The sequence below is a fragment of the Pelmatolapia mariae genome, linkage group LG10_11 (genome assembly GCF_036321145.2).
Source record: "Pelmatolapia mariae isolate MD_Pm_ZW linkage group LG10_11, Pm_UMD_F_2, whole genome shotgun sequence".
Classification (NCBI taxonomy): domain Eukaryota; kingdom Metazoa; phylum Chordata; class Actinopteri; order Cichliformes; family Cichlidae; genus Pelmatolapia; species Pelmatolapia mariae.
In genome coordinates, this window is record NC_086236.1 from 27,368,004 (window position 1) to 27,395,182 (window position 27,179).

The following is a 27,179-nucleotide window of genomic DNA, read 5'->3' on the forward strand; positions in this document are numbered from 1 at the left end:
CTAGTCTACCTAATTCTCAGTTTTCATGCTTGTGGAGTTTATTATATGGACGTGGTGACAGTGTAAAGACAGCCTGTACTTCTGGTTTTCAAACGAACCTTCTGAGCCATTTTAACATTAGAGTCTATGGAGGAGTTGGAGGGAGTAGGCTGTGCATTGGTGACATTTATGAAAGAACCATAACACCTACTACAATAGTAAACACATTGGATGAAAGAGGACAGCGATGGCTACGTTTTGAGGGTAAAATCATACCTGTAGACCAAACACCGTGGACACAGCAGCAGTTTTAAAAAATATTTTAAGATTAATTTTCGACCTGCTTCCACTCTAGCAGTTGAGCTGTCTCACTCTAGCGGCAACATTCCGTCCCATACACACCCATTATAAACTCTGAAACGGCTGAAAAAACATCATGAAACTTAATCTGGAACTGAAGAAAAAGTATAATAGATATTGAAAAGATAAATACAAGTTGAATAGTTGAATGTCTTGTCTTCGTTTTAAAGTTTGAATGGTGGCTCTATGTCAATGTATGTGGAAGTAGTAGGAGTTTAAAAATGAGTAAGTTGAATGAGGATTTGAAGGGTCTCCCCATTGAAATACATGGGAAATTTTTGTTGAAAAAAGTTAAATAAAATTAAAAATATAAATGTTAAAAATGAGAAAAATAGAAGCAGTCGTGTCCAAAAGAAGAGGAATCTAACGGTGTTTGAATGGTTTTTCTAAGTTGAACGGTTTTGAAGGAGTAGGACTACAAAAAACGTACGGAATCTATAATAATAATAATAAAATAGAATAAAGATTACAACAACAATACTGTGAATGCTTTTACAAGCATTCACACTAACTAGAAAGTGCATTTTCTGAAGAAACTGCAGTGTGAATGCTTGAATCTGAATGTATGCACTGAAATGAAATCATTACTGAATATTAAGCTAAAAATGTTGAATTAGCTGGAAAATACAGAATTTTTAACCTGAAAACAAAAGTGCAGAACTTTTGAAAGCTGGTTTTCACACAGAAGAAGTTGGAAAATAGCTGAACATGTTTAAAATATAAATTAGAAAAAGATGAGTAATGACAAAAGAAAATTTAGTCAGAAAACCTCTGAATGAATAACAAAAGTTCATATTCTTCTAATCACTTAAAGAGTGGAATTATGTATTATAAATCTCTAATTCATAAAAAAAATAATATGTAAAAACAAATTTGTTGAATTGAACTGAAAAGATGAACAAACATGCTGGAGAAAATACAAGCTTTAATATACAGCATAATGTTTTTCAGACATATACACATGTGTATATCATGTTTAATGGTATTACATACATCCATTTGTTTTGTATATCATAGAAAATAACATAAAAATCTTAAGTCATATTGTACAGCTTCTTTCTGAAAAGGACTTAAATTAATTCAACAATTTTTTTTTTTCGAAATAGAATAAAAATCATTTTAAAAAGAGACGTTTGCAATGTTTTAAGGTGTTAATAATCTGATCCTGTCATGTGTCTGTTCAACTTTAGTTTTTGGCACAGACTCGATTCTTAAAGAACAAATTACCAAATAATAAACAAATAAAATTGAAATTAAAGTAGCTTTTTTTGTTAAACACTTCACAGGAGAATAAATAAAAATAACTAAATTAAATAACCAAATAAAAATAATAAGCAACATATGAAATACATGAAAATTCGACTTTTAAAACCACAATCCTGAACCTTTAAATTGTGTTTGTTTCGTAGCACATGGCTGAACAGCTGTTAATATTGGTCTACTGAATCTACTGATCTGTCTACACATCTTTTTATTACTCATTCTATTTTATGTTTTATTGTAAACAGTGTCCACACAGTGGTAAAAGAGAACTGTATAGAGATTTTTGAGTGAACTCAAACGAAAGCCTAAGGTGGTGACACAGTTTAACACATACAAATAATCAAATGAACACATTAGTCCTTTTTGTGAACATGGATAAATAAGTATCATTAGTTTACAGCATTGTTCAGCCATGCCACTAAATGCTTTTTAACACTGTGTTTAAACCTGGGCTCAGACACGAAGTCCCAAATTTAGTTAGTCCCTGACTTTGAGTTGTGGTTATGACTAATTATTATACACAAGGCTTTATCTATCTGAACTCTAAGGACACAAATATGAAAAAACCTATACTTACCAGCTGATACCCCACACTACACACTAGGTGTGCCATGTGACCTGAAACTTTGGTACAAACTCATCATAATTATTCTGTTAACACTGTTTCTTTAACACTGTTTGTGTTGCTGTTCAGCAGTTTAAAATGTTTTAGATTGGATTACATGGAACGAATTTGAGTTCTCTTGGGGTTTTTTGTGTGTGTTTTGTTCTTAGCAGATTCTTTCTTTACATACTGTTGAATTACAGTTACCACATTTCTGGTCATATGACATCCCGAGTGCCCACTTAAAAAAATCCCCACAGTTAATTCAACATTAAAACAAAATAAAAATATGTTAAATAAATAAAGGTTTGCTCTGTGATGAAATATTAAATAAGCATACACTGTACAGAGCACTAACAATGAAAACAATCCTTTAGCCTGTCAGATCAGAGAGAGGCAGTCATTATGTCCATTTAAAACCTGTAATCAAAGAGCACAACATTTCTTTGAAACTATAAAGTCCCATATGATCCTCATCATGTCCAGTGACTTCAGAGTGGATCCTCCCTGTCATCCGGCCAGTGTTTGATGTGTGGCAAGCAGCACAGAAGCAGGATAGCTGAGGACTTTAAAAGAAGAGCAGAAAACAGGAACATTTGTAGTTGTAAATGTAAATATCAGTGATACTTGTCTTGTCAAAGGGAATAAAATAATGAACTTACACACTCATTTAGGGAGGATCTTGACACTGCACAGAGGAGGCACAGTCAGTCTGACAATGATGGTGATCTGCAGGGATGTTTTCCTGCAGCAACATTCCTGCCGACTGGCCATATGATCCAGAGTAGTTGGTTTGTAATGAACAGAAAGGTGTATATGTTAGGTAGTGTGCACTTAGAGCTGGTCCTAAGAAACAAACACATCCTGTAATAAACTGAATACCTTTAGTAGTGCTGCTGCAAATATAAAGCCCTTCTATCATGTGTGGTTTCAAAGAAGATGTTTTGGAGGCTCAGTCACAGAAACTGTGCAGTCTGTTCAGTCCTGAGTGTCTCAGCTCTGAAGGGGATGGATCACAGAGGGAGACACCTGAGTACAGATATTAAAATACACTCAAAATAACACTCCTAAGGTCAAGTGAAAACACAATTTAAACACTTTACAAAGAATTAATACATGTTTTCATGAAAATAATGTCATTAACCCTTTTTGTTGTGAGTAAATCTCACCGACTGCTTGTGGGACAAGCTAGAAGGAGGACTTATCACAGAATCTCTCCTGTGCTCCAGATGTGAAGTCTCATGCTCTGATCGTACGGCGAAGATGGTGATGATGAAGCCTCTCTGATCTGTGGCATTACAGTTTCTGGCTGCTATGTGCTTCACACTGTTGGATTTTACATGTGAAGCTTGGAGAAGACACAGGAGGACTGTGTCTCTCTTAACAAAAAAAAAAAAAAAAAAGAAACCTAACAACCTCCTACCGTACCCCCCCACATTCAACTCCCACCTACCCACTCCACTCAACTCCCCAGCCTCACACCACCCAATGTCTATACAAATGTAGGGTATCAACTGGTAACAAAAAGCAAGTTTAACATATGTAGTGCATATGTAACACTGCTGAAACATTTCTGGCCAGAAATGTGCATTTATCATCCCAGACCCAGACCCACCCTGATAAATGCACTGGCTGAAACATGATAAAAGCTCATAAAAATGTATGTTTCATTGAAAGATTTGTCCAAAAATATAATGATATACTTTTGAACAAGTTTAAAGATTATAACAAACTGAAATCAATAACATTTTTGTAAATATTATTTCAAAATAGAGGCACAGATAAACTGGCTTAACTGTCATTATTGCTGTAATTAGATTTTTATTTTTATTTATTTTATTTTTTTTTAGAAGCAACCTTTAGTCTGTGTTGTTCTCTCAGAAACAATGAAGAAGCTGTTGAACATTTATTTGCTGTGTGGGCAATCCTCTGGTCCACCCTCCCTCCCTCCCAGCCACAGTGAGACTGGGGCAGCCTGGCAGGATTTTGAAGCCTGGCTGCAGAGAGGATATGCCTACACTGTTTGTTTTAAACTACTATATTTGATTTTTCTGACATTCATAGATTTCTGATTTTTAGATTTTCTGTAATACATAAAATTGTCATCTTTTACTGATATCATTACTTAATTCATTTAATTGTATTTTATGTAGACAATTCAAACATTATATTGCAATGCAGGGCGCTTTTTCTTAAGTCAACTTTTAAATATCGCTCTACTTTCTTAAGTCATTCAAAAATATAGAAATTACTTACTGTAGTCAAAGATCTAGATCATGAATCATCACAGGACAATACACAGTATACAGGGTCATGGTAACTATGGTAGGTCTTCATGACTCCAGAATGGAGACATCGCTCTGGCTGAGAAATGAAAATTAGGTCAAGCAGTGTGTTCTTCTCTGTGGTAGGGGCAGTGATGACCTGTGCGTATCCCCTAGACTCAAACAGCTCCAGGATTGGTTTGTTTGCAATGGATAAAACATTCTCATTAAAATCACCACACACTATGATGGGACGACAGTCCATGATCTCTAATGAGTCTAATAGGCTTACCAGGTTTTTCAGGAATGGCCTCAGAGTGTAGTCTGGAGGTCTGTACACAACTGCAATCAGAGCACTGACTGGTGCTTCAACCTTTAAAGCCAGAAATTCAAGGTCAGTTACATTATGGATGTACTGTTTTTCATGCACTTGAATGTCACTCTTCACATAAACAGCAACTCCACCACCACTTCTGTTTGCCATCTGGGGAAAGTTTGTGTAGGACAGGTGTCTGTTGCGTTTGAACAAATTGTAATTTTCCAAGTGGAGACTCTCTGCGACAAAAGAGCCCCGCAGGTGTGTTTCTGTTAGGCACAAAACATCTGCTAGACACAATTCATGGTGACTCTTGATGTCATTAATGTGAGCTGGCAGTCCCTCTGTATTATGATGAACAATGGTGAAAACCTCTGACCTGCTCAGTGTTTGTCTCACGTGTAGAAGAGGCATCATGTCATCAAGGTTGGCTTGTCTCATGTTCTCAAGCGCTGCAGTGATTTCTGGATTGGTGAATATTTTTTTCTCCTCCATATCAAGAAGATACAGTCCACTGAGAGACGTCACTCTACTGACAGCTACGTAGGCCATGCCGGGCTCAAAAATGCTCTTAAGAGAGACAACAGCTGATGTGGTTGTCATACCCTGTACCTTATGTATTGTACATGCAAAGGCCAGCTTCACTGGGAACTGTCTTCGTACCACTCCTTTCTGCTTCAGATTCTCCTCTGCTCTCTCAATGTACACCATGTTGTCTGCTGGTGTGCGGTTATTCTTTCCAGATGTCTCATTATCCATTTTAAGTCCAAGCTTGATGATGTGTTGGTCGTTTTCAGAGTAAACTACTCTAAGTAGTTTTCCAAAAGCTCCATTAACCAAACCATTTTGTATGTCAATGTTTCTGGTGAGCATGACACGAGCTCCTTCTGCAACTTTCAGTGTGTCTGGTAACTCGTTTTTACCTCCTTTGAATGGTCTGTCTTGAAGTGCCATTCTGCCAGTTCTAGGATCCTTTCTATAATCATCTGCATGGATGTCAATGATATGAGTATGGAGCAGACCCAGTGTTGCAGAGTTGTGTGCATCCACTTCTTTGTTAGTTGCAAAAATGTGCAACGCATCAGTCGGACAACGGGCTGGTTCAGTTATGGCCTGTGACAACAAATTTCTATCTGCTTCGCAAAGCACATCCAACTTTCCTTTCACACGGATTCTGTTCAGCATCTCAGCAAAGACAACATCATCTTTCTGACGCATAATCTCAGTCAGAGTGATCATCTGAAAATGCTCCCGCCACAGGTCGATCTCGGACGGGTCGTGCACACAGAGAGGTTTCGACTGTCGCACTGGGGGTAGCTGATAGAAGTCTCCAACAGCAATGACTGACATGCCTCCAAAGGGTCTCCGAGTCCCTTTGATCTGTTTGAGTCTTGCATCTACATATGCAAAGAGATGTCTTGACACCATAGACACTTCGTCAATGACGATTATTTCAGCATTCAAAAGTTCTGATCTGACTTCATCCAGCTGATTGCCAAGTCCCTGAATGGGAGGTTTTAAGCTTCTAGGGAGCTTGAGTAGAGAATGCAGTGTTGTTCCAGAAATGTTAAATGCTGCAGTCCCAGTGAAAGCAGTTAACAGGACAGTGGGTTTTGATATGTCAACGTCGTCTGCATATCTGGGCACTTTGCTCAGTATCTTAGATGCTTCTGAGTAGATGCATTTGATAAGATGTGATTTTCCTGTTCCAGCACCACCATTAATATAAAAGAAAAACTGCTCCGGATTTAGAGCACAGACTCTTTTAATGCACCAGTCTCTAACTGCATAAAATATGCAGGCTTGCTTCTTATTTAGATTCTGAAACATCTGACGTAACAAAGTGGGATCAATAGCAGGGGGTTCCCTGATGGCTCTGACTTCTGTTGAAGCATCAGCCTGACGGCTGTAGTCGGGCACATCTTCCTGTTCATTTTCATTGTCTCGCTCTCTTTCTTGTTCAACAAGTGGCAACCTTACGAGATCTGATTCAGGTGCCAGATTACACCATTCGTCAGTCACACCTCTGTTCTGCTCATATTCCTCAACAGCGCTCTCGATCTCCTCACTGTTTTTCTCATATTTTTCTCTGTTTCTTTTGACAATGTGTTGCACGTACTCAAGACGGTCAGTACCTGGTAGCTGTACACAGCCAGCACCATAGAAAGCCTGATAGGTTGGCAAAGATGGCGTTTTCAGTTCGTTGTCTGAACGATGAGGAAGGTACAGTTTAAGCAGTCTTCCATAATATTGCTCTGGATGTTTTTCTTGTGAGCAGCGGTGAAATCTGATGATAGCAGGCTTATCGTTTTTGCGCCTTTGCACAAATCCCATCTCATTGAGAAGGGGTAAAACATCTTTACCTTTTGTCTGTTGGCCATAGACAATCCTGCAATTAGCAGCAAAGTCTGCCATGCACATCTCCTCATACTCTGGTGTTTCAGGTCTGGCTTTGTATTTGTCATTCAAAGATGTCATCCAAACATTGGAAGACTCAGGTGTTGTGTTGTCCAGAACTGACAGGGGACGACTCATTTTCACTGGATTATCATCAGTTGGTATGAATATTACAGCACGTGAACATTGCTTCATGTGAAGACCACATGCACGAGCAACACACTCCTGTGCACTGATCTCTCGCTTCTTTGAATATGCCTGCATGACGGCTCTCATTTCATCGCACTCATTTACACTGTCTTTATGGGAGCTCTCAATAACAGTTTTCAGGTACTCAGATAGCCCACCCTCTTTTTTAGATATATATTTCATTAAATAATTTGCAGCGCCAAAAGCATCTAGAACAAAGCTTATGTCGATATTACTGTTCCAGGCTTCAAGCAGATGTGGATTATAGCCGTTTATCCAAGAGTCTTTTGGATCACGCTTTAGTATGATCGTACTCCTTGTGTTCATTTTATTCAGGTATCTCTCATATTCTGCATGTGTCAACTTGCATCTTGCCAAGAGCTGCTCTAAACTCATGGAAGCAGTTTCAGGTTCATTCAGCAGCTGGTTCAGTGGCCTGAGCTTGTTCTTTGCTGTTTCTACCTCCAGTTCATCATCCTCACTGGGTCTTGTGATCATTGTCTCATTGCAGGGTGGTTTGGGAAAACCAAAACGGCACCCAGAGTTTAAACTCCTAAAGCACGTCTTTGTGTGGTTCTTACTGTGTTTTTGCACTTCTGTAACTTTCTTGTACAGTTCAGGTTGTTTATGTGGATCAGGCAGCTGTGCTGTGATGTATTTGTTTATAAAATCAACAACAGTTTGATCATCATCATCCTCAAACACAGGAGCACCTTCTACCCACAGGAGGCAGTGTATGTGTGGGCTTCCTCTGTGCTGAAACTCCACTCTGTAAAAGTAGTCAATGACTTTGCCAAGTGGCTCTGCAGGAGATAAGAGTAAATCTCTAAATAATGCTTCAACTCTCTTGTCAAACATGCGCATTGTTGTGACAGGATTGCTTCTCAGGATGTCACATTTTGCTGACCAGTCGAGTCCTTCAAAATTGACTTGTTCACCTTGCTGCCTTGTTATTGCCTCAATCACTTCAGGCCAGCGCATTTCAGCAGCTGAGAATGTGCAAAAGAACGTGGGAGTTCCCAACTGTCTGATCATGGCAAAAAGATCTCTTGTTGTTTTCTCCCAATAGGCTGGGGTTCCTCTCAGAGGCTGCATGAATCTCACTGCATCTTTATTTCGCACCAGTTTCTCCACCTCATGTTTATCTTGCAGCATGCCTGAGGTTATTTTTCTCCCATCTCTGGTCAAAGGCTTTGCCTTCCTTAACTGGATTGTCATGCTGGAAGTAGCCAAATGTATTTCAGTCACAAACTGTGCAAAGAACAAATAGTTTGTGTCTTTGGCAAAACGGTCATCAGTGCAGAAAAGTCTTGATTTGAAATACCCACTGGGGGATACTTTGATCAGCCTTCTTTCATCAAGTGTGTTTTGGCCTGTAGGAAACTGCACAGGGAAGGCCATGGCCTCCAGTTTAGGTGTTTTGAAAAAACTTATTGGATTGTTTCTCTCTGCAGGAGCAACAGAGTAGATTCCTTCACTGAAACATAATATCTCCTCGGCCACATCAGGGGGCTGCAAACAGGACTCGAGTGCAAAACCACCATTAGTCAGTCCATCTGCTTGCTCTGAATCATCTGACATCTGTTCACGTGGTTGTTCACCATCACAGGGTAACATGTCGATATTCTGTTCATTTTTATTTTGTGCTTCACTCAGTGCATTTTTCTCACAGCTGTCAATTTCCATTAAATCAGCCTCGTCATAATCGTCCTCATTCATGTTCTCATCATCATCCTCCTCATCTTCATCAGGAAGTGTTGGATCACACAGCTCAGCATCATCTCTGATGCTCACATCCTTATACTGTGGATGAATCTGCTTGAGTTTATGCAGTGCTTGCACAAGTTTAGACCAGCTTACAGTCTGAAACAGCTGATGACCTTTATAAGACAAGCGTCTCTTCAGTTTAACTCTAATCACCTGAGAATTAATTCTCAATCTAGGCAATGCTTCAACAGTTTCCTGTACCTCTGATGGGACACAGACCACATTTCCTCTAATTGCTCTCTGTCTGCCTTTGGGAAGAGGAATAATCTTGGCAAATGGTATGCACTTGGCTATGAGATGTCTCTCCAGTATGTTGAGATCAGACAATTCAGATGGAATATCAGCAAGATCCAGTTTATTGGCAACAGCAAGTGCTGGCATGGATCCATTTTTAAGATGATTGTGGCAGGTGTGACAAATCCACTCTCTCTTTCTCTCATCAGGCACATTGCACTGCTCATTTCTGCAGTTTTCATCACAAACATGAACAAACTTTCCTGTCAAACATGTTGCAACCACATGTGGGTTTTTGACATAATTTGACCTTCTGCAGGGTCGCACTTGGTTTGGAAATGAAGCCTTGAAACATACAGTACATGGGTATGATGGTCCAACTTTGATTTGTGATTTGAACACAGATATGGCCTCGTTGATCACACTGTTGTCACTCTCTTGGGTTTGTCTGTTCACCCATCTGTATTTCCTTTTTATTTTCATGGCACATCTCATGTTGTGCATAATCCTGAATGCAAGATTACTTTGATACCTGACTCGCATTAGTTGTTTCATCAGTTGTCTCTGTCTCTCTCTGAATTCTGGGTTTTCTCGATACCTTTTAGTGATATAGCTTTTTTTCTCCTCTCTGAAATCAGTATTCTCACAGTAACGTCTTTTAATATATTGTTTTTGTTTCTGTCTAACTTTAGCATTCTCACAGTAACGTCTTTTAACATACTGTTGTTGTTTTTGTCTGAATTCTGCATTCTCACAGTAACGTCTTTTAACATACTGTTGTTGTTTCAGTCTGAATTCTGCATTCTCACAGTAACGTCTTTTAACATACTGTTGTTGTTTTTGTCTGAATTCTGCATTCTCACAGTAACGTCTTTTAACATACTGTTGTTGTTTCTGTCTGAATTCTCCATTCTCACAGTAACGTCTTTTAACATACTGTTGTTGTTTTTGTCTGAATTCTCCATTCTCACAGTAACGTCTTTTAACATACTGTTGTTGTTTCTGTCTAACTTCAGGATTGTTTTTATATGCCGTGCTTGTGCAAGATTTTTTCTTTTCTTTGTAATCTTTATTTGAAGCGTACTTTTGTCGTTCTTTCCTTTTTTGGTTTTCTTTTCTCTGATTTCTGGGTTTCTCTGATGCCATTAATCTTCTTTTCATTTTGTGCCTTTGTTGTTTATCAACTTTTTTCAGTTTTTTTAAAACTATATCAGAAAGATCACAGGCAGCAACATTTGTTATTGCAGCATTTGATTGACATGAAAAAGCATCATTTGATGGAAGGAAATTTAATTCACTGCATAGTTCTTCTGTGGGTATATTAGGAGGTTCATTCTGATGTTCATATGATGTGAACTGAGTCATGTGGACTTCTTTTTGTTTCACCAGTGGCGTGCAAATGGACATTTGACAAAAGATGTTCTCAGTCAGATCAGTGGTTGTGTTTCTCCTTGGAGTAGAGGAGTTTGCTTCATCAACAGTTGTATCAGAGTGTGTAGGTGCCACAGCAGTGGCAGCTGTTGGTCTGCAGAGTGTGTCTGTGATGGTATCACTCAGGTTGACTGTGCTCATACTGTAGAACTGCACAGGCTTCAGCTCATAGTTACAAGAAGGTGATATCTCCATCCCTTCATAAGAATCCTGGAGCCTCTTAATCATGTCACTGAGGAGTGTGAATTTCAGCATCACAGCCGTACCACGATCACGTGACCATAGTGGTAGAGGAAGACCACTGGCTGTTCTGGAGTGTGGATCAAAGAAACCATATTTGCCTGATGTGGATCTGAACACTGCGATACACAATCCACTCATAATTAGTAAGGCATACTGCACATCTGACAACAGGCAGCTCAGTCCTGCTTCTAAGCTGAGAAAGGTATCTACTGCTTCCTCTGGAGGTTCTTCAAATGTCCCATACCGGGAAGGCTGTGTCATGTCGACATGATACATAGACCTGCGAGCATCAACTTTGTCTGGCAGCTCATCGGTTGCCAAATGAATACTCTTGGGGAATCTTTTCTTGGCCTCTTTGTACATCACATCACCTTTATCCAAGACCAGATTAAGGTCAGCTGTAGTCATGTTTTCATTCTCATGAAGGAAAGCAAGAAATGTGATTGAGTTACATGTGCACTGACTGTTTCTGGAGTCCCCATATTTAGGATGAGCCTGGCTGTGAGATGCACAGACATGTGCTACAGAGGGCTGGTTTTCAAGGTTCACTCTTTCTGAATGAGATCGTCCTGCCACATCACTGTGATGGCCTCTTTTCACAATGTCAGCATAACCCACCTGTGGGGAACTTGACACCTCAGGTTGGTCTCTACGGTTTACCCGATGTTCATTAAATTCATGCTGCAATCCAGTCTTTACAGCATCAGCATAGGATACCTGTTGTACATGTGCAGGAACATGTTGACCTGTCTGTTTGACACCATCAGCATTGGTCTTTGCAGACACACTGTCTTCTGCAGAGCCCTTAGGAAAATCACACTCAGCTTGTTCACATGTTGGTACACTGTGAAACTCATGGAACTTCTTCCAGCGTTGTTTTGCAGCTTGTGACTTTTTCTGCTTCCTTGGCATTTTTACACACCTGTGTTTCTCTTAGTCTTTAGAAAATATATTCAAAAAATAAGAGTGGCACACACCAGGAGATGTTGTCTTTGTCTTTATATTTCAGTTTTTATTTCTCAGAAACAGATGTCTTTGTTTGTTTGAGTTTTTTTGTCAGTCGAGAGAATAATATGTACTCTCTTTATGGGCTTGGCACAACTTAGCAGCAAGTCCAGAATGAAAAACAGGTAGAGAGAAAATTTAGAAGAGAGAATAGACAGAGCAGGAGAGACACGGCTGGGAAATCACAATCAGACCGTGAATTAGAGTTTTCTTTATTTGTTCAGTTTGTTCTCAGGTAGAGGCAATATGCACTCTTTATTGCTTTAATGGCTTGGCATTTTTCAGCAGCAAGCCAAGAGTGAAAAACAGGTAGAGAGAAAATTTAGCAGAGAGAACAGGCAGAGCAGGAGAGACACGGCTTGGAAATCAAACCGCAGAGTTTTCTTTGTTCAGTTTGTTCAAAGGTTGAGGCAAAATATGCACTCTTTATTGCTTTATTGGCTTGTGCATTTCTCAGCAGCAAGCCAAAGAGTGAAAAACAGGTAGAGAGAAAATTTAGCAGAGAGAACAGAGAGAGCAGGAAAGACACGGTTTTGAAATCAAACCGTAGAGTTTTCTTTGTTTGTTCAGTTTGTTCAAAGGTTGAGGCAAAATATGCACTCTTTATTGCTTTATTGGCTTGTGCATTTCTCAGCAGCAAGCCAAAGAGTGAAAAACAGGTAGAGAGAAAATTTAGCAGAGAGAACAGACAGAGCAGGAGAGACACGGTTTTGAAATCAAACCGCAATAAGATTCTTGGTTTGGCAAAATTTCTCACAAACCACAGGGTGAAATACAGATGGAAAGAAGGCAGAGACAACAGGTGGAGCAGTACAGAGGATAGAGGGGTTGGGGGGTTGGGATGTGAGAGAGAAGACTGGAGATCTGGTCCTTGTTCTTCTTCTGCACACTGTGAACAAAAAACAAGAAAAAAAAAAAATTCATTAAAATGATATCACATGGTAATTGTATAAACTAATTGTGACTACTGAAAAAGGACAAAAGAAATATTCAAGCTAAACTGTTGTCGGCTGCCATGTGCAAAAAGTTGCATAATTGGGCACTTTTTAAAAGAATAAATATTTAATTAAATTCAGCAATAATATTTTAAAATATAAATATGATTGATTGAATCGTTAACTAATCACATGTAATGTGACTACAAAAATGTACGAAAAAAATATTTTAGCCCAATTGTTAAGCTGAACTTATGTGTATTTATTATAAAAATGTGTTTAAAAGGTCTAGCACGAAGTTTGAACCCATCACTTTACAGCTTATATTAGTCAGATTATTTTTTTTTTTATTTTGGTCTACTTCTCTTACAGTATGTGCACACCTACCAGGCAAAGCACAGATGCGAGTCAAGTTCCTGAAAGTGTAAGAAGAGAAATAATATATTAGTTGTCTGTACAGTGTTATTAGACTAACAGAAATACAAAGGCCGCATGACATGATACACTGAACTTATAGTCAGCAGGGTAATTATAGAGTAATATAGCACCCCAGCTGATACAGCAGCCATTTTATAATTCAAACTAATTAACTGAAGTATTGATTTAAGTACTTATGTAAGGCTACTGTTAGACTGTTACTAGCGTTAGCATTGCTGCTAGCGCTAGCATTCCTGCTAGCATTAGCACTTCAGTTAGTGTTAGCACTGCTGCTAGCACTAGCAGTCTTACTGTTAAAACTGAGCCACAATGGCAATAATAAAAATCATTTGTTACTTTTGTCTCACTGACCGCCAATAAATATCACAGGAATATTCTTTTTGTCAGTTAACAACTGCTAAGGCTAGTGTTAGCATTATAGGTAGCGTTAGCATTGATGCTAGCATTAGCATTGATGCTAGCGTTAGCATTAAAGCTAGCGTTAGCATTGAAGATAGCGTTAGCACTGCTACTAACAGCAAAAGTCATAAAGCGCTCTTAGTGTTATAACTGAGCCACAATGGCAATAATAAAGCTCATTTGTTACTTTTGTCTTACTGACCCCCAATAAATATCACAGGAATATCACAGGAATATTCTTTTTGTCAGTTAACAACTGCTAAGGCTAGTGTTAGCACTATAGCTAGCGTTAGCACTAAAGCTAGCGTTAGCACTGCTGCTAACAGCAAAAGTCATAAACCTATATAAATGATAGCGAAAGTTATTCTTTTTTTGCTTTCTTTATTCTTTGAACTGTGTTGAACTTTAAAAAGACTTGATATGTGAGTTTAAATGTCAAACATGTATTTTTACCATCATAAAAATTAAACAGTGCTATACTGAGTGTATTGTACTTACCACAGCAGAGAGCAAAGCGGAATGACGACAGTTGGTGCAGTGAGTAGTTAAAGACCGATGAGGCGTTCAGGTGGTGCTTGGAAATTTGAGCATCAGTTTAAACAGCAATATTGAGCATATACATTTCTCTGTCATAGCGAGACAGAGAAAAAAACACACAAGACTCATCAGCATACAAATTGGTACTTTTTCTCTTTATGTCACTCATTCGCTTATACTCAGGAAAGAGGGCAACTGGCATTATATTAACAAATAAAAAGTATGTCATCTTGAACTGTTTTATGGGTTTTACTTTAAGACTACTTTGTGTGTATTAGTGGGGAGATAAATTATACAGACTAAAAACAGAGACATTAAATGAGATTAGATTATTTAAAATGTGGGAAAATCAACTACAGACAGGTAGAGCTTTAACTATCCAGTCAGAAAAGATTATTTTAAAGTCATCAACTGACTCCAACCGCCCAGATCTGAAAAACCTCTGTGGAGAAGACAAGTCCACCAATACACAATCAACTTGAATTTAACAGGGCAATGAGAATGCTCTATTCAGTTGGCCTATACTAACTACTGACACACTGTTAATCTGTGGCAAAACCCTGTCAAAACCTGTCTTATTGTACCTATTGAAAAAGTTAATCTTACTACAACTGCTTAGATGTAACAGACATTTTTAGATTTAACCTTGGCAGAGTGAGAGACTGAGATCGTTAAGCAGGCAGGTGTGAGCCTGGTTGCTATAGTGACTGCACCCAATGGCTCAGTACACATGCACACAGACATGCACCTCACTTTTGCTGCTTAAAATGAACAGAAAAGTCAGGCCGAAACAAATCGCTCCCAAATGAAAAGTACATGTCGTATTGACAAAATTCTTTCACCGTGAGCGGCAGTAATGTCTAGTCTACTGAATTCTGAGTTTTCATGCTTGTGGAGTTTATTATATGGACGTGGTGACAGTGGAAAGACACCATGCTCTTCTGAATTTCAAACGAACCTTCTGAGCCATTTTAACATTAGAGTCTATGGAAGAGTTGGAGGGAGTAGGCTGTGCATTGGTGACATTTATGAAAGAACCATAACACCTAGTACAATAGTAAACACATTGGATGAAAGAGGACAGCGATGGCTACATTTTGAGGGTAAAATCATATCTGTAGAGCAAACGCTGCGGACACAGCAGCAGTTTTAAAAAAGATTTTAAGATTAATTTTTTTGCTTCTCTCACTGTAGCAGTTGAGCTGTCTCACTCTGGCCCCAACATTCCGTCCCATACACACCCATTAAAAACTGTGAAACGGCTGAAAAAACATCATGAAACTTAAACTGGAACTGAAGAAAAAGTATAAAAGATATTGAAAAGATAAATACAAGTTGAATAGTTGAATGTCTTGTCTTCGTTTTAAAGTTTGAATGGTGGCTCTATGTCAACGTATGTGGAAGTAGTAGGAGTTTAAAAATGAGTAAGTTGAATGAGGATTTGAAGGGTCTCCCCATTGAAATACATGGGAAATTTTTGTTGAAAAAAGTTGAATAAAATTAAAAATATAAATGTTAAAAATGAGAAAAATAGAAGCAGTCATGTCCAAAAGAAGAGGAATCTAACGGTGTTTGAATGGTTTTTCTAAGTTGAACGGTTTTGAAGGAGTAGGAGTACAAAAAACGTACGGAATAGATAATAATAATAAAAAAATAGAATAAAGATTACAACAACAATACTGTGAATGCTTTTACAAGCATTCACACTAACTAGAAAGTGCATTTTCTGAAGAAACTGCAGTGTGAATGCTTGAATCTGAATGTATGCACTGAAATGAATTAATTGCTGAACTTAAGTTAAAAATGTTGAATGAGATGAAAAATACAGAAATTGTCGCCTGAAAACAAAAGTGCTGAACTGCTAAAAGCTAAAATCCACAGAGAAGAAGTTGGAAAATAGTTGAAAATGTTTTTAATTGTAAATTAGAAAAACATAAGGAATGAGAAAAGAAAATTTTGACTCAGAAAACATCTGAATGAATATTAAAAGTTCATATTCTTTGAATCACTGAATGACTAAAATGTGAGGGTAAAATGATGGCTGTAGAGCAAACACTGTGGACACAGCAGCAGTTTAAAGAGAAGTGTTTAAGATGAATCTTGGCACAGTGAGAGACAGAGCTCGTTAGGCAGGCATGTGTGAGCCTGGTTGCTATAGTGACTGCACCCAATGGCTCCATACACACGCACACAGACATGCGCCTCACTTTTGCTGCTTAAAATGAACAGAAAAGTCAAGCCGAAACAAATCGCTCCCAAATGAAAAGTACATGTCGTATTGACAAAATTCTTTCACCGTGAGCGCCAGCAATGTCCAGTCTACTTAATTCTCAGTTTTCATGCCTGTGGAGTTTATTATATGGACGTGGTGACAGTGGGAAGACAGCATGCTCTTCTGATTTTCAAACGAACCTTCTGAGCCATTTTAACATTAGAGTCTATGGAAGAGTTGGAGGGAGTAGGCTGTGCATTGGTGACATTTATGAAAGAACCATAACACCTAGTACAATAGTAAACACATTGGATGAAAGAGGACAGCGATGGCTACGTTTTGAGGGTAAAATGATGGCTGTAGAGCAAACACTGCGGACACAGCAGCAGTTTTAAAAAAAAATTTAAGATTAATTTTTTTGCTTCTCTCACTCTACCAGTTGAGCTGTCTCACTCTAGCGGCAACATTCCGTCCCATACACACCCATTATAAACTCTGAAACGGGTGAAAAAACATCATGAAACTTAAACTGGAACTGAAGAAAAAGTATAATAGATATTGAAAAGATAAATACAAGTTGAATAGTTGAATGTCTTGTCTTCCTTTTAAAGTTTGAATGGTGGCTCTATGTCAACGTATGTGGAAGTAGATACAGTTTGAAAATGAGTAAGTTGAATGAGGATTTGAAGGGTCTCCCCATTGAAATACATGGGAAATTTTTGTTGAAAAAAGTTGAATAATTTTAAAAATATAAATGTTATAAATGAGAAAAGTAGAAGCAGTCATGTCCAAAAGAAGAGGAATCTAACGGTGTTTGAATGGTTTTTCTAAGTTGAACGGTTTTGAAGGAGATAGATGCCAAAAAACGTACGGAATATGATATAATAATAATAATAAAGATTAGAAGAACAATACTGTGAATGCTTTTACAAGCATTCACACTAATAATAAAGATTAGAAGAACAATACTGGGAATGCTTTTACAAGCATTCACACTAATAATAAAGATTACAACAACAATACTGTGAATGCTTTTACAAGCATTCACACTAATTAAAGCTGCAAGCAGCGATATGAGGGCCCTCGCACCCCAGCATGTCGAGCCAAGCCCAACATCTAAAAACCAGCGCTTCAGATCTGATGTCACATTGATGGAATTCATGCATTTATCCACCAGCTTAAATTTTATGTCATTCAACTATTATTATAGTCATCCCACTAGGTGGCGCTCTAACCATTACTGACAAATGGCATAATAAACATTTCCGAGCTCGAGTCTCATCACACCTGCGACCTTTGGGAGAGATTGGACATTTTGTTTTGGAGTGACAGCAGATTACTGCTTTTTGGCGAGGGATTGAAACTCCACGTGCCGCCATGACCACCCCGTTTCCCTGAACGTAAAAAGCTTCGCAATTTAACATCACAAAGGTCTTTAGATTCAACACACTGGAGATTGGGTCAATATGATGAAATCCCTTGGAGGAGTTCGTCAAAGAACGGTGCCTGAAAAGTAGCGAAATTGTCGCCAAAATTACAGATTAATTTCAAAATGGCTGACTTCCTGTTGGATTTGGGATATTGCTCCAAGAGACTTTTTTGTACATCTTGATATCTTCCATAAGCCTACCAGGTTTCAGACTCATAGATAAAACACAGAGCAGGGGCTGTTGTTTTGAAATTTTGTAGGGGGCGCTGTGGAGCCATTTTGGGCTATTCAATGAAAATGGTAAAATAACAAGAAAGCGCTCATCACATTGGAGGTGTGCGCCAAATTTCAAGACATTTTAAACTTTCCAAGCCCCTCAAAAGGCACTTCATTGTTCATGGTGAACTGCGTTGCCACCAGGGTGCGCCGTTCAGTTTAAAGTCACAATTTTCTCACTGAAGCATCATGAGGGACTGATGGTGATATTCACCGCTTTTGAAGTGGCCACGATGAACCTGTAAAAGTCAGTACAACAAAATGAAAGACATGACATTTCCTGTTGCCACTAGGTGGCGCTCTTCGTATTCTTGACAATGGGCACATCAATCTGTTCAGGGCGGGTCTGTTATCATGCCTATAAAGTCTGGTTCTGATCAGACTGGATTTGATTGAGTTATACTAATTTGTTTCTTCATGGCGAGACATCAATGTTCGCCATGCTGCTGGGGTCACACCCTCTGACGAAAAGTCACAGTTTTCACTGTAACCCAAGACCAACTCCTTAAGGCTTTCCTGGAGAAATTTGAGGGTGCAAATGTCACCCATCACAATACTGTACCCCAAAGTGTAAAACATGACATTTCTGTTGCCACTAGGTGGCGCTGTCCCTGGTGTCAAATATGGCAGTTGAAATATGTTCAGGGGTGGAGCCTTATCATATGTGTGCTCTTTGGTCCACGTCGGACCATGTATGACAGAATGAGTGACAATAAGATTTTCATGGCAAGTCATCGAAATTCGCCATGGCGCCACGGCCTCACGGTATTGTGAAAACTCAAAAGCTCCGCAATTTAACATCGCCCAGGTGTGTAGTTGACACAGACCAAATATGAAGCTTATACATTCAAATCCCAAGGAGGAGTTCGAAAAAGTTCGAGGCATGGAAATGGCAAAATTAGAGCCAAAATGTCACCTTCAATCCAAAATGGCGGACTTCCTGTTGGGTTTGCGTCAATGGTCCCAATAACTTTTTTGTTCGTCTTGGCATGATACACATGTGTGCCAAATTTCATATATGTAGCTCAAAAGATGTGTTCGTAGGGCTGCATTTAACAACGCATAGGTGGCGCTACAGAGCCATTTCCCACTGCTCATATGTGTAACCATTAAAATACAAAATTGTTCACCAGACCTGACATGTGTGCAAAATTTCATGAGTTTTTGAGCATGTTAAAGCCCTCAAAAAGGCAATTCATTTCAATGAAAAATAATAATAATAATAATAATAATAATAATAATAAACAGAGCAGATACAATAGGGCCTTCGCACTCTCGGTGCTCGGGCCCTAATAAGAAGAAACGGAGCAGATACAATAGGGCCTTCGCACTTTTCGTGCTCGGGCCCTAATTAAAGCTGCAAGCAGCGATAAGAGGGCCCTCGCACCCCAGCACGTCGAGCCAAGCCCAACAACTAAAACCAGCGCATCCGATCTGATGTCACATTGATGGAATTCATGCATTTAACCACCAGCTAACATTTCATTTAATTCAACCATTATTATAGTCGTCCCACTAGGTGGCGCTCTAACCATTACTGACAAATGGTATAACAAACTTTTCCGAGCTCGAGTCTCATCATGCCTGCGACCTTTGGAAGAGATTGGACATTGTGTTTTTGAGTGATAGCAGATTACTGCTTTTTGGCGAGGGATTGAAACTCCACGTACCACCATGACCACACCGTTTCCCTGAACGTAAAAAGCTTCACAATTTAACATCACAAAGGTCTTTAGATTCCACACACTCAAGATTGGGTCAATATAATGAAATCCCTTGGAGGAGTTCGTCAAAGAACGGTGCCTTAAAAGAGGTGAAAATGTCGCCAAAATTACACATTAATTTTAAAATGGCTGACTTCCTGTTGAATTTGGGATATTGCTCCAAGAGACTTTTTTGTACATCTTGATATCTTCCATAAGCTTACCAGGTTTCAGACTCATAGATGAAACACAGAGCGAGGGCTGATGTTTTGAAATATTGTAGGGGGCGCTGTGGAGCCATTTTGCGCTATTCAATGAACGTGATGAGAGAACCTGAAAGCGCTCATCACATTGGAGGTGTACGCCAAATTTCAGGACTTTTTAAACTTTCCAAGCCCCTCAAAAGCCACTTCATTGTTCATGGTGAACTGCGTTGCCACCAGGGTGCGCTGTTCAGTTTAAAGTCACAATTTTCTCACTGAAGCATCAAGAGGGGCTGTTGGTGATATTCACCGCTTTTGAGGTAGCCACGATGAACCTGTGAAAATCAGTACAACAAAATGAAAGACATGACATGTCCTGGTGCCACTAGGTGGCGCTCTACGTATTCCTGACAATGGGCACATCAATCTGTTCAGGGCGGGTCTGACATCATGCCTGTAAAGTCTGGTTCTGATCAGATTGGATTTCATTGAGTTACACTAATTTGTTTCTTCATGGCGAGACATCAATGTTCGCCATGCTGCTGGGGTTACCCCCTTTCGCGAAAACTCACAGTTTTCACTGTAACCCAAGACCAACTCCTTAAGGCTTTCCTGGAGAAATTTGAGGCTGCAGATGTCACCGATCACAATACTGTACCCCAAAGTGTAAAACATGACATTTCCTCTTTCCACTAGGTGGCGCTGTCCCCGAGGTCAAATGTGGCAGTTGAAATATGTTCAGGGGTGGAGCCTTATCACATGTGTGCTCTTTGGTCCACGTCGGACCATGTATGACAAAATGAGAGGCATTAAGATTTTCATGGCGAGTCATCGAAATTCGCCATGGCGCCACGGCCTCACAGTATCACGAAAACTCAAAAGCTCCGCAATTTAACATCGCCCAGGTGTGTAGTTGACACTGACCAAAGATGAAGCTTATATGACCAAATCCCAAGGAGGAGTTCGAAAAAGTTCGAGGCATGGAAATGGCAAAATTAGACCCAAAATGTCACCTTCACCTCTAAATTGCGGACTTCCTGTTGGGTTTGCGTCAATGGGCCCACTGACTTTTTTGTTCGTCTTGGCATGATACACATGTGTGCCTAATTTCATACATGTAGCTCAAACGATGTGTTCGTAGGGCTGCATTTAACAAGGCATAGGTGGCGCTACAGAGCCATTTCCCAGTGCTCATGTGTAAAACCATTAAAATACAAAATTTTTCACCAGTCCTGGCATGTCTGCAAAATTTCATGAGTTTTTGAGCATGTTTAGGCCCTCAAAAAGGCCCTTGTTTTGCCTGAATAATAATAATAATAATAATAATAATAATTAAAGCTGCAAGCAGCGTTATGAGGGCCCTCGCACCCCCGTCGGGTCGAGCGACGCCCAACACCTAAAACCAGCACGTCCGATCTGATGTCACATTGAAGGAATTCCTACAATTTAACCACCAGCTAACATTTCATCTTATTCAATCGTGATCATAGTCGTCCCACTAGGTGGCGCTCTAACCATTAATGACAAATGGCATATCAAACATTTCCGAGCTTGAGTCTCATCATGCCTGCAACGTTTGGGAGAGATTGGACATTGTGTTTTTGAGTGGCAGCAGATTACTGCTTTTTGGCGAGTGATTAAAACTCCACGTGCCGCCATGACCACCCCGTTTCCCTGAACGTAAAAAGCTTCGCAATTTAACATCACAAAGGTCTTTGGATTCAACACACTGGAGATTGGTTCAATATGATGAAATCCCTTGGAGGAGTTCGTCAAAGAACGGGGCCTGAAAAGAAGGGAAAATGTCGCCAAAATTACACATTCATTTTAAAATCGCTGACTTCCTGTTGGATTTGGGATATTGCTCCAAGAGACTTTTTTGTACATCTTGATATCTCCTATAAGCTTACCAGGTTTCAGACTCATACATAAACCACAGAGCAGGGGCTGTTGTTTTGAAATTTTGTAGGGGGCGCTGTGGAGCCATTTTGCGGTATTCAGTGAAAATGATCACATAACAAGATAGCCCTCATCACATTGGAGGTGTGCGCCAAATTTCAAGACTTTTTAAACTTTCCAAGCCCCTCAAAATCCACTTCAACTTTGATGGTGAACTGCGTTGCCACCAGGGTGCGCCGTTCAGTTTAAAGTCACAATTTTCACACTGAAGCATCACGAGGGACTGATGGTGATATTCACCGCTTTTGAGGTGGCCACGATGAACCTGTGACAATCAGTACAACAAAATGTAAGACATGACATTTCCTGTTGCCACTAGGTGGCGCTCTACGTATTCCTGACAATGCGCACATCAATCTGTTCAGGGCGGGTCTGACATCATGCCTGTAAAGTCTGGTACGGATCAGATTGGATTTCATTGAGTTACACTAATTTGTTTCTTCATGGCGAGACATCAATAATCGCCATGCTGCTGGGGTCATACCCTTTCGCGAAAACTCACAGTTTTCACTGTAACCCAAGACCAACTCCTTAAGGCTTTCCTGGAGAATTTTCAGGCTTCAGATGTCACCCATAACAATACTGTACACCAAAGTGTAAAACATGACATTTCCTGTTGCCACTAGGTGGCGCTGTCCCTGGTGTCAAATATGGCAGTTAAAATATGTTCAGGGGTGGAGCCTTATCATATATCTGCTCTTTGGTCCAGGTCAGACCATGTATGACAGTTTGAGAGGCAATAAGATTTTCATGGCAAGTCATCGAAATTCGCCATGGCGCCACGGGCTCACCGTATCACGAAAACTCAAAAGCTCCGCAATTTAACATGGCCCAGGTGTGTAGTTGACACTGACCAAATATGAAGCTTATACATCCAAATCCCAAGGAGGAGTTCGAAAAAGATCGAGGCATGGAAATGGCAAAATTAGAGTCAAAATGTCACCTTCACCTCTAAATTGCGGACTTCCTGTTGGGTTTGCGTCAATGGGCCCACTGACTTTTTTGCTCGTCTTGGCATGATACACATGTGTGCCAAATTTCATACATGTAGCTCAAACGATGTGTTCGTAGGGCTGCATTTAACAAGGCATAGGTGGCGCTACAGAGCCATTTCCCAGTGCTCATGTGTAAAACCATTAAAATACAAAATTTTTCACCAGACCTGGCATGTGTGCAAAATTTCATGAGTTTTTGAGCATGTTTAGGCCCTCAAAAAGGCCCTTGTTTTGACTGAATAATAATAATAATAATAATAATAATAATAATAATAATAAGAAACGGAGCAGATACAATAGGGCCTTCGCACTCTCGGTGCTCGGGCCCTAATAAGAAACGGAGCAGATACAATAGGGCCTTCGCACTCACGGTGCTCGGGCCCTAATTAAAGCTGCAAGCAGCGTTATGAGGGCCCTCGCACCCCGGCGCGTCGAGCCACGGCCAACACCTAAAACCAAGCACGTCCGATCTGATGTCACATTGATGGAATTCATGCATTTAACCACCAGCTAACATTTCATCTCATTCAATCATGATTATAGTCGTCCCACTAGGTGGCGCGGTAGTCATTAATGACAAATGGTATAACAAACATTTCCGAGCTCGAGTCTCATCATGCCTGCGACCTATGGGAGAGATTGGACATTGTATTTTTGAGTGACAGCAGATTACTGCTTTTTGGCAAGTGATTGAAACTCCACGTGCCGCCATGACCACACCGTTTCCCTGAACGTAAAAAGCTTCGCAATTTAACATCACAAAGGTCTTTAGATTACACGCACTTGAGATTGCGGCAATATGATGAAATCCCTTGGAGGAGTTCGTCAAAGAACGGTGCCTTAAAAGAGGTGAAAATGTCGCCAAAATTACACATTCATTTTAAAATGGCTGACTTCCTGTTGGATTTGGGATATTGCTCCAAGAGACTTTTTTGTACATCTTGATATCTTCCATAAGCTTACCAGGTTTCAGACTCATAGATGAAACACAGAGCGAGGGCTGATGTTTTGAAATATTGTAGGGGGCGCTGTGGAGCCATTTTGCGCTATTCAATGAACGTGATGAGAGAACCTGAAAGCCCTCATCACATTGGAGGTGTACGCCAAATTTCAGGACTTTTTAAACTTTCCAAGCCCCTCAAAAGCCACTTCATTGTTCATGGTGAACTGCGTTGCCACCAGGGTGCGCCGTTCAGTTTAAAGTCACAATTTTCTCACTGAAGCATCAAGAGGGGCTGCTGGTGATATTCACCGCTTTTGAGGTAGCCACGATGAACCTGTGAAAATCAGTACAACAAAATGAAAGACATGACATTTCCTGGTGCCACTAGGTGGCGCTCTACGTATTCCTGACAATGGGCACATCAATCTGTTCAGGGCGGGTCTGACATCAAGCCTGTAAAGTCTGGTTCTGATCAGATTGGATTTCATTGAGTTACACTAATTTGTTTCTTCATGGCGAGACATCAATGTTCGCCATGCTGCTGGGGTTACCCCCTTTCACGAAAACTCACAGTTTTCACTGTAACCCAAGACCAACTCCTTAAGGCTTTCCTGGAGAAATTTGAGGCTGCAGATGTCACCGATCACAATACTGTACCCCAACGTGTAAAACATGACATTTCCTCTTCCCACTAGGTGGCGCTGTCCCTGAGGTCAAATGTGGCAGTTGAAATATGTTCAGGGGTGGAGCCTTATCATATGTGTGCTCTTTGGTCCACGTCGGACCATGTATGACAGAATGAGAGGCAATAAGATTTTCATGGCGAGTCATCAAAATTCGCCGTGGCGCCACGGCCTCACCGTATCGCAAAAACTCAAAAGCTCCGCAATTTAACATGGCCCAGGTGTGTAGTTGACACTGACCAAATATGAAGCTTATACGACCAAATCCCAAGGAGGAGTTCGAAAAAGTTCGAGGCATGGAAATGGCAAAATTAGAGCCAAAATGTCACCTTCAATCCAAAATGGCGGACTTCCTGTTGGGTTTGCGTCAATGGGCCCACAGGCTTTTTTGTTCGTCTTGGCATGATACACATGTGTGCCAAATTTCATACATGTAGCTCCAACGATGTGTTCGTAGGGCTGCATTTAACAACACATAGGTGGCGCTACAGAGCCATTTCCCAGTGCTCATGTGTAAAACCATTAAAATACAAAATTTTTCACCAGACCTGGCATGTGTGCAAAATTTCATGAGTTTTTGAGCATGTTTAGGCCCTCAAAAAGGCCCTTGTTTTGCCTGAATAATAATAATAATAATAATTAAAGCTGCAAGCAGCGATATGAGGGCCCTCGCACCCCAGCACGTCGAGCCAAGCCCAACACCTAAAACCAGCGCATCCGATCTGATGTCACATTGATGGAATTCATGCATTTAACCACCAGCTAACATTTCATCTAATTCAACCATTATTATAGTCGTGCCACTAGGTGGCGCTCTAACCATTACTGACAAATGGCATAACAAACATTTCCGAGCTCAAGTCTCATCACGCCTGCGACCTTTGGGAGAGATTGGATATTGTGTTTTTGAGTGACAGCAGATTACTGCTTTTTGGCGAGTGATTGAAACTCCACGTGCCGCCATGACCACCCCGTTTCCCTGAACGTAAAAAGCTTCGCAATTTAACATCACAAAGGTCTTTGGATTCCACGCACTGGAGATCGCGTAAATCTAATGAAATCCCTTGGAGGAGTTCGTCAAAGTATGAGGCCTGAAAAGAGGGGAAAATGTCGCCAAATTTACACATTAATTTTAAAATGGCTGACTTCCTGTTGGATTTGGAATATTGCTCCAAGAGACTTTTTTGTACATCTTGATATCTCCCACAAGCCTACCAAGTTTCAGACTCATAGATAAAACACAGAGCAGGGGCTGTTGTTTTGAAATTTTGTAGGGGGCGCTATGGAGCCATTTTGCGCTATTCAATGAACGTGATGAGAGAACCTGAAAGCCCTCATCACATTGGAGGTGTACGCCAAATTTCAGGACTTTTTAAACTTTCCAAGCCCCTCAAAAGCCACTTCATTGTTCATGGTGAACTGCGTTGCCACCAGGGTGCGCCGTTCAGTTTACAGTCACAATTTTCTCACTGAAGCATCAAGAGGGGCTGCTGGTGATATTCACCGCTTTTGAGGTAGCCACGATGAACCTGTGAAAATCAGTACAACAAAATGAAAGACATGACATTTCCTGGTGCCACTAGGTGGCGCTCTACGTATTCCTGACAATGGGCACATCAATCTGTTCAGGGCCGGTCTGACATCAAGCCTGTAAAGTCTGGTTCTGATCAGATTGGATTTCATTGAGTTACACTAATTTGTTTCTTCATGGCGAGACATCAATGTTCGCCATGCTGCTGGGGTTACCCCCTTTCACGAAAACTCACAGTTTTCACTGTAACCCAAGACCAACTCCTTAAGGCTTTCCTGGAGAAATTTGAGGCTGCAGATGTCACCGATCACAATACTGTACCCCAACGTGTAAAACATGACATTTCCTCTTCCCACTAGGTGGCGCTGTCCCTGAGGTCAAATGTGGCAGTTGAAATATGTTCAGGGGTGGAGCCTTATCATATGTGTGCTCTTTGGTCCACGTCGGACCATGTATGACAGAATGAGAGGCAATAAGATTTTCATGGCGAGTCATCAAAATTCGCCGTGGCGCCACGGCCTCACCGTATCGCAAAAACTCAAAAGCTCCGCAATTTAACATGGCCCAGGTGTGTAGTTGACACTGACCAAAGATGAAGCTTATACGACCAAATCCCAAGGAGGAGTTCGAAAAAGTTCGAGGCATGGAAATGGCAAAATTAGAGCCAAAATGTCACCTTCAATCCAAAATGGCGGACTTCCTGTTGGGTTTGCGTCAATGGGCCCACAGGCTTTTTTGTTCGTCTTGGCATGATACACATGTGTGCCAAATTTCATACATGTAGCTCCAACGATGTGTTCGTAGGGCTGCATTTAACAACACATAGGTGGCCCTACAGAGCCATTTCCCAGTGCTCATGTGTAAAACCATTAAAATACAAAATT

The 27,179-nt window shown here is 40.3% G+C and overlaps 1 long non-coding RNA gene across 1 annotated transcript; it reads right to left on the reverse strand.

The window, feature by feature from the left end:
• Nucleotides 1–2,665: 2,665 nt before the first annotated feature.
• Nucleotides 2,666–3,208, reverse strand: LOC134635963 (uncharacterized). Its single transcript, XR_010094994.1, has 3 exons — nucleotides 3,089–3,208; nucleotides 2,869–2,972; nucleotides 2,666–2,765 (listed from the first exon to the last, which is right to left on the reverse strand). It is a non-coding gene; the product is annotated as an uncharacterized LOC134635963 (long non-coding RNA).
• Nucleotides 3,209–27,179: the final 23,971 nt, after the last annotated feature.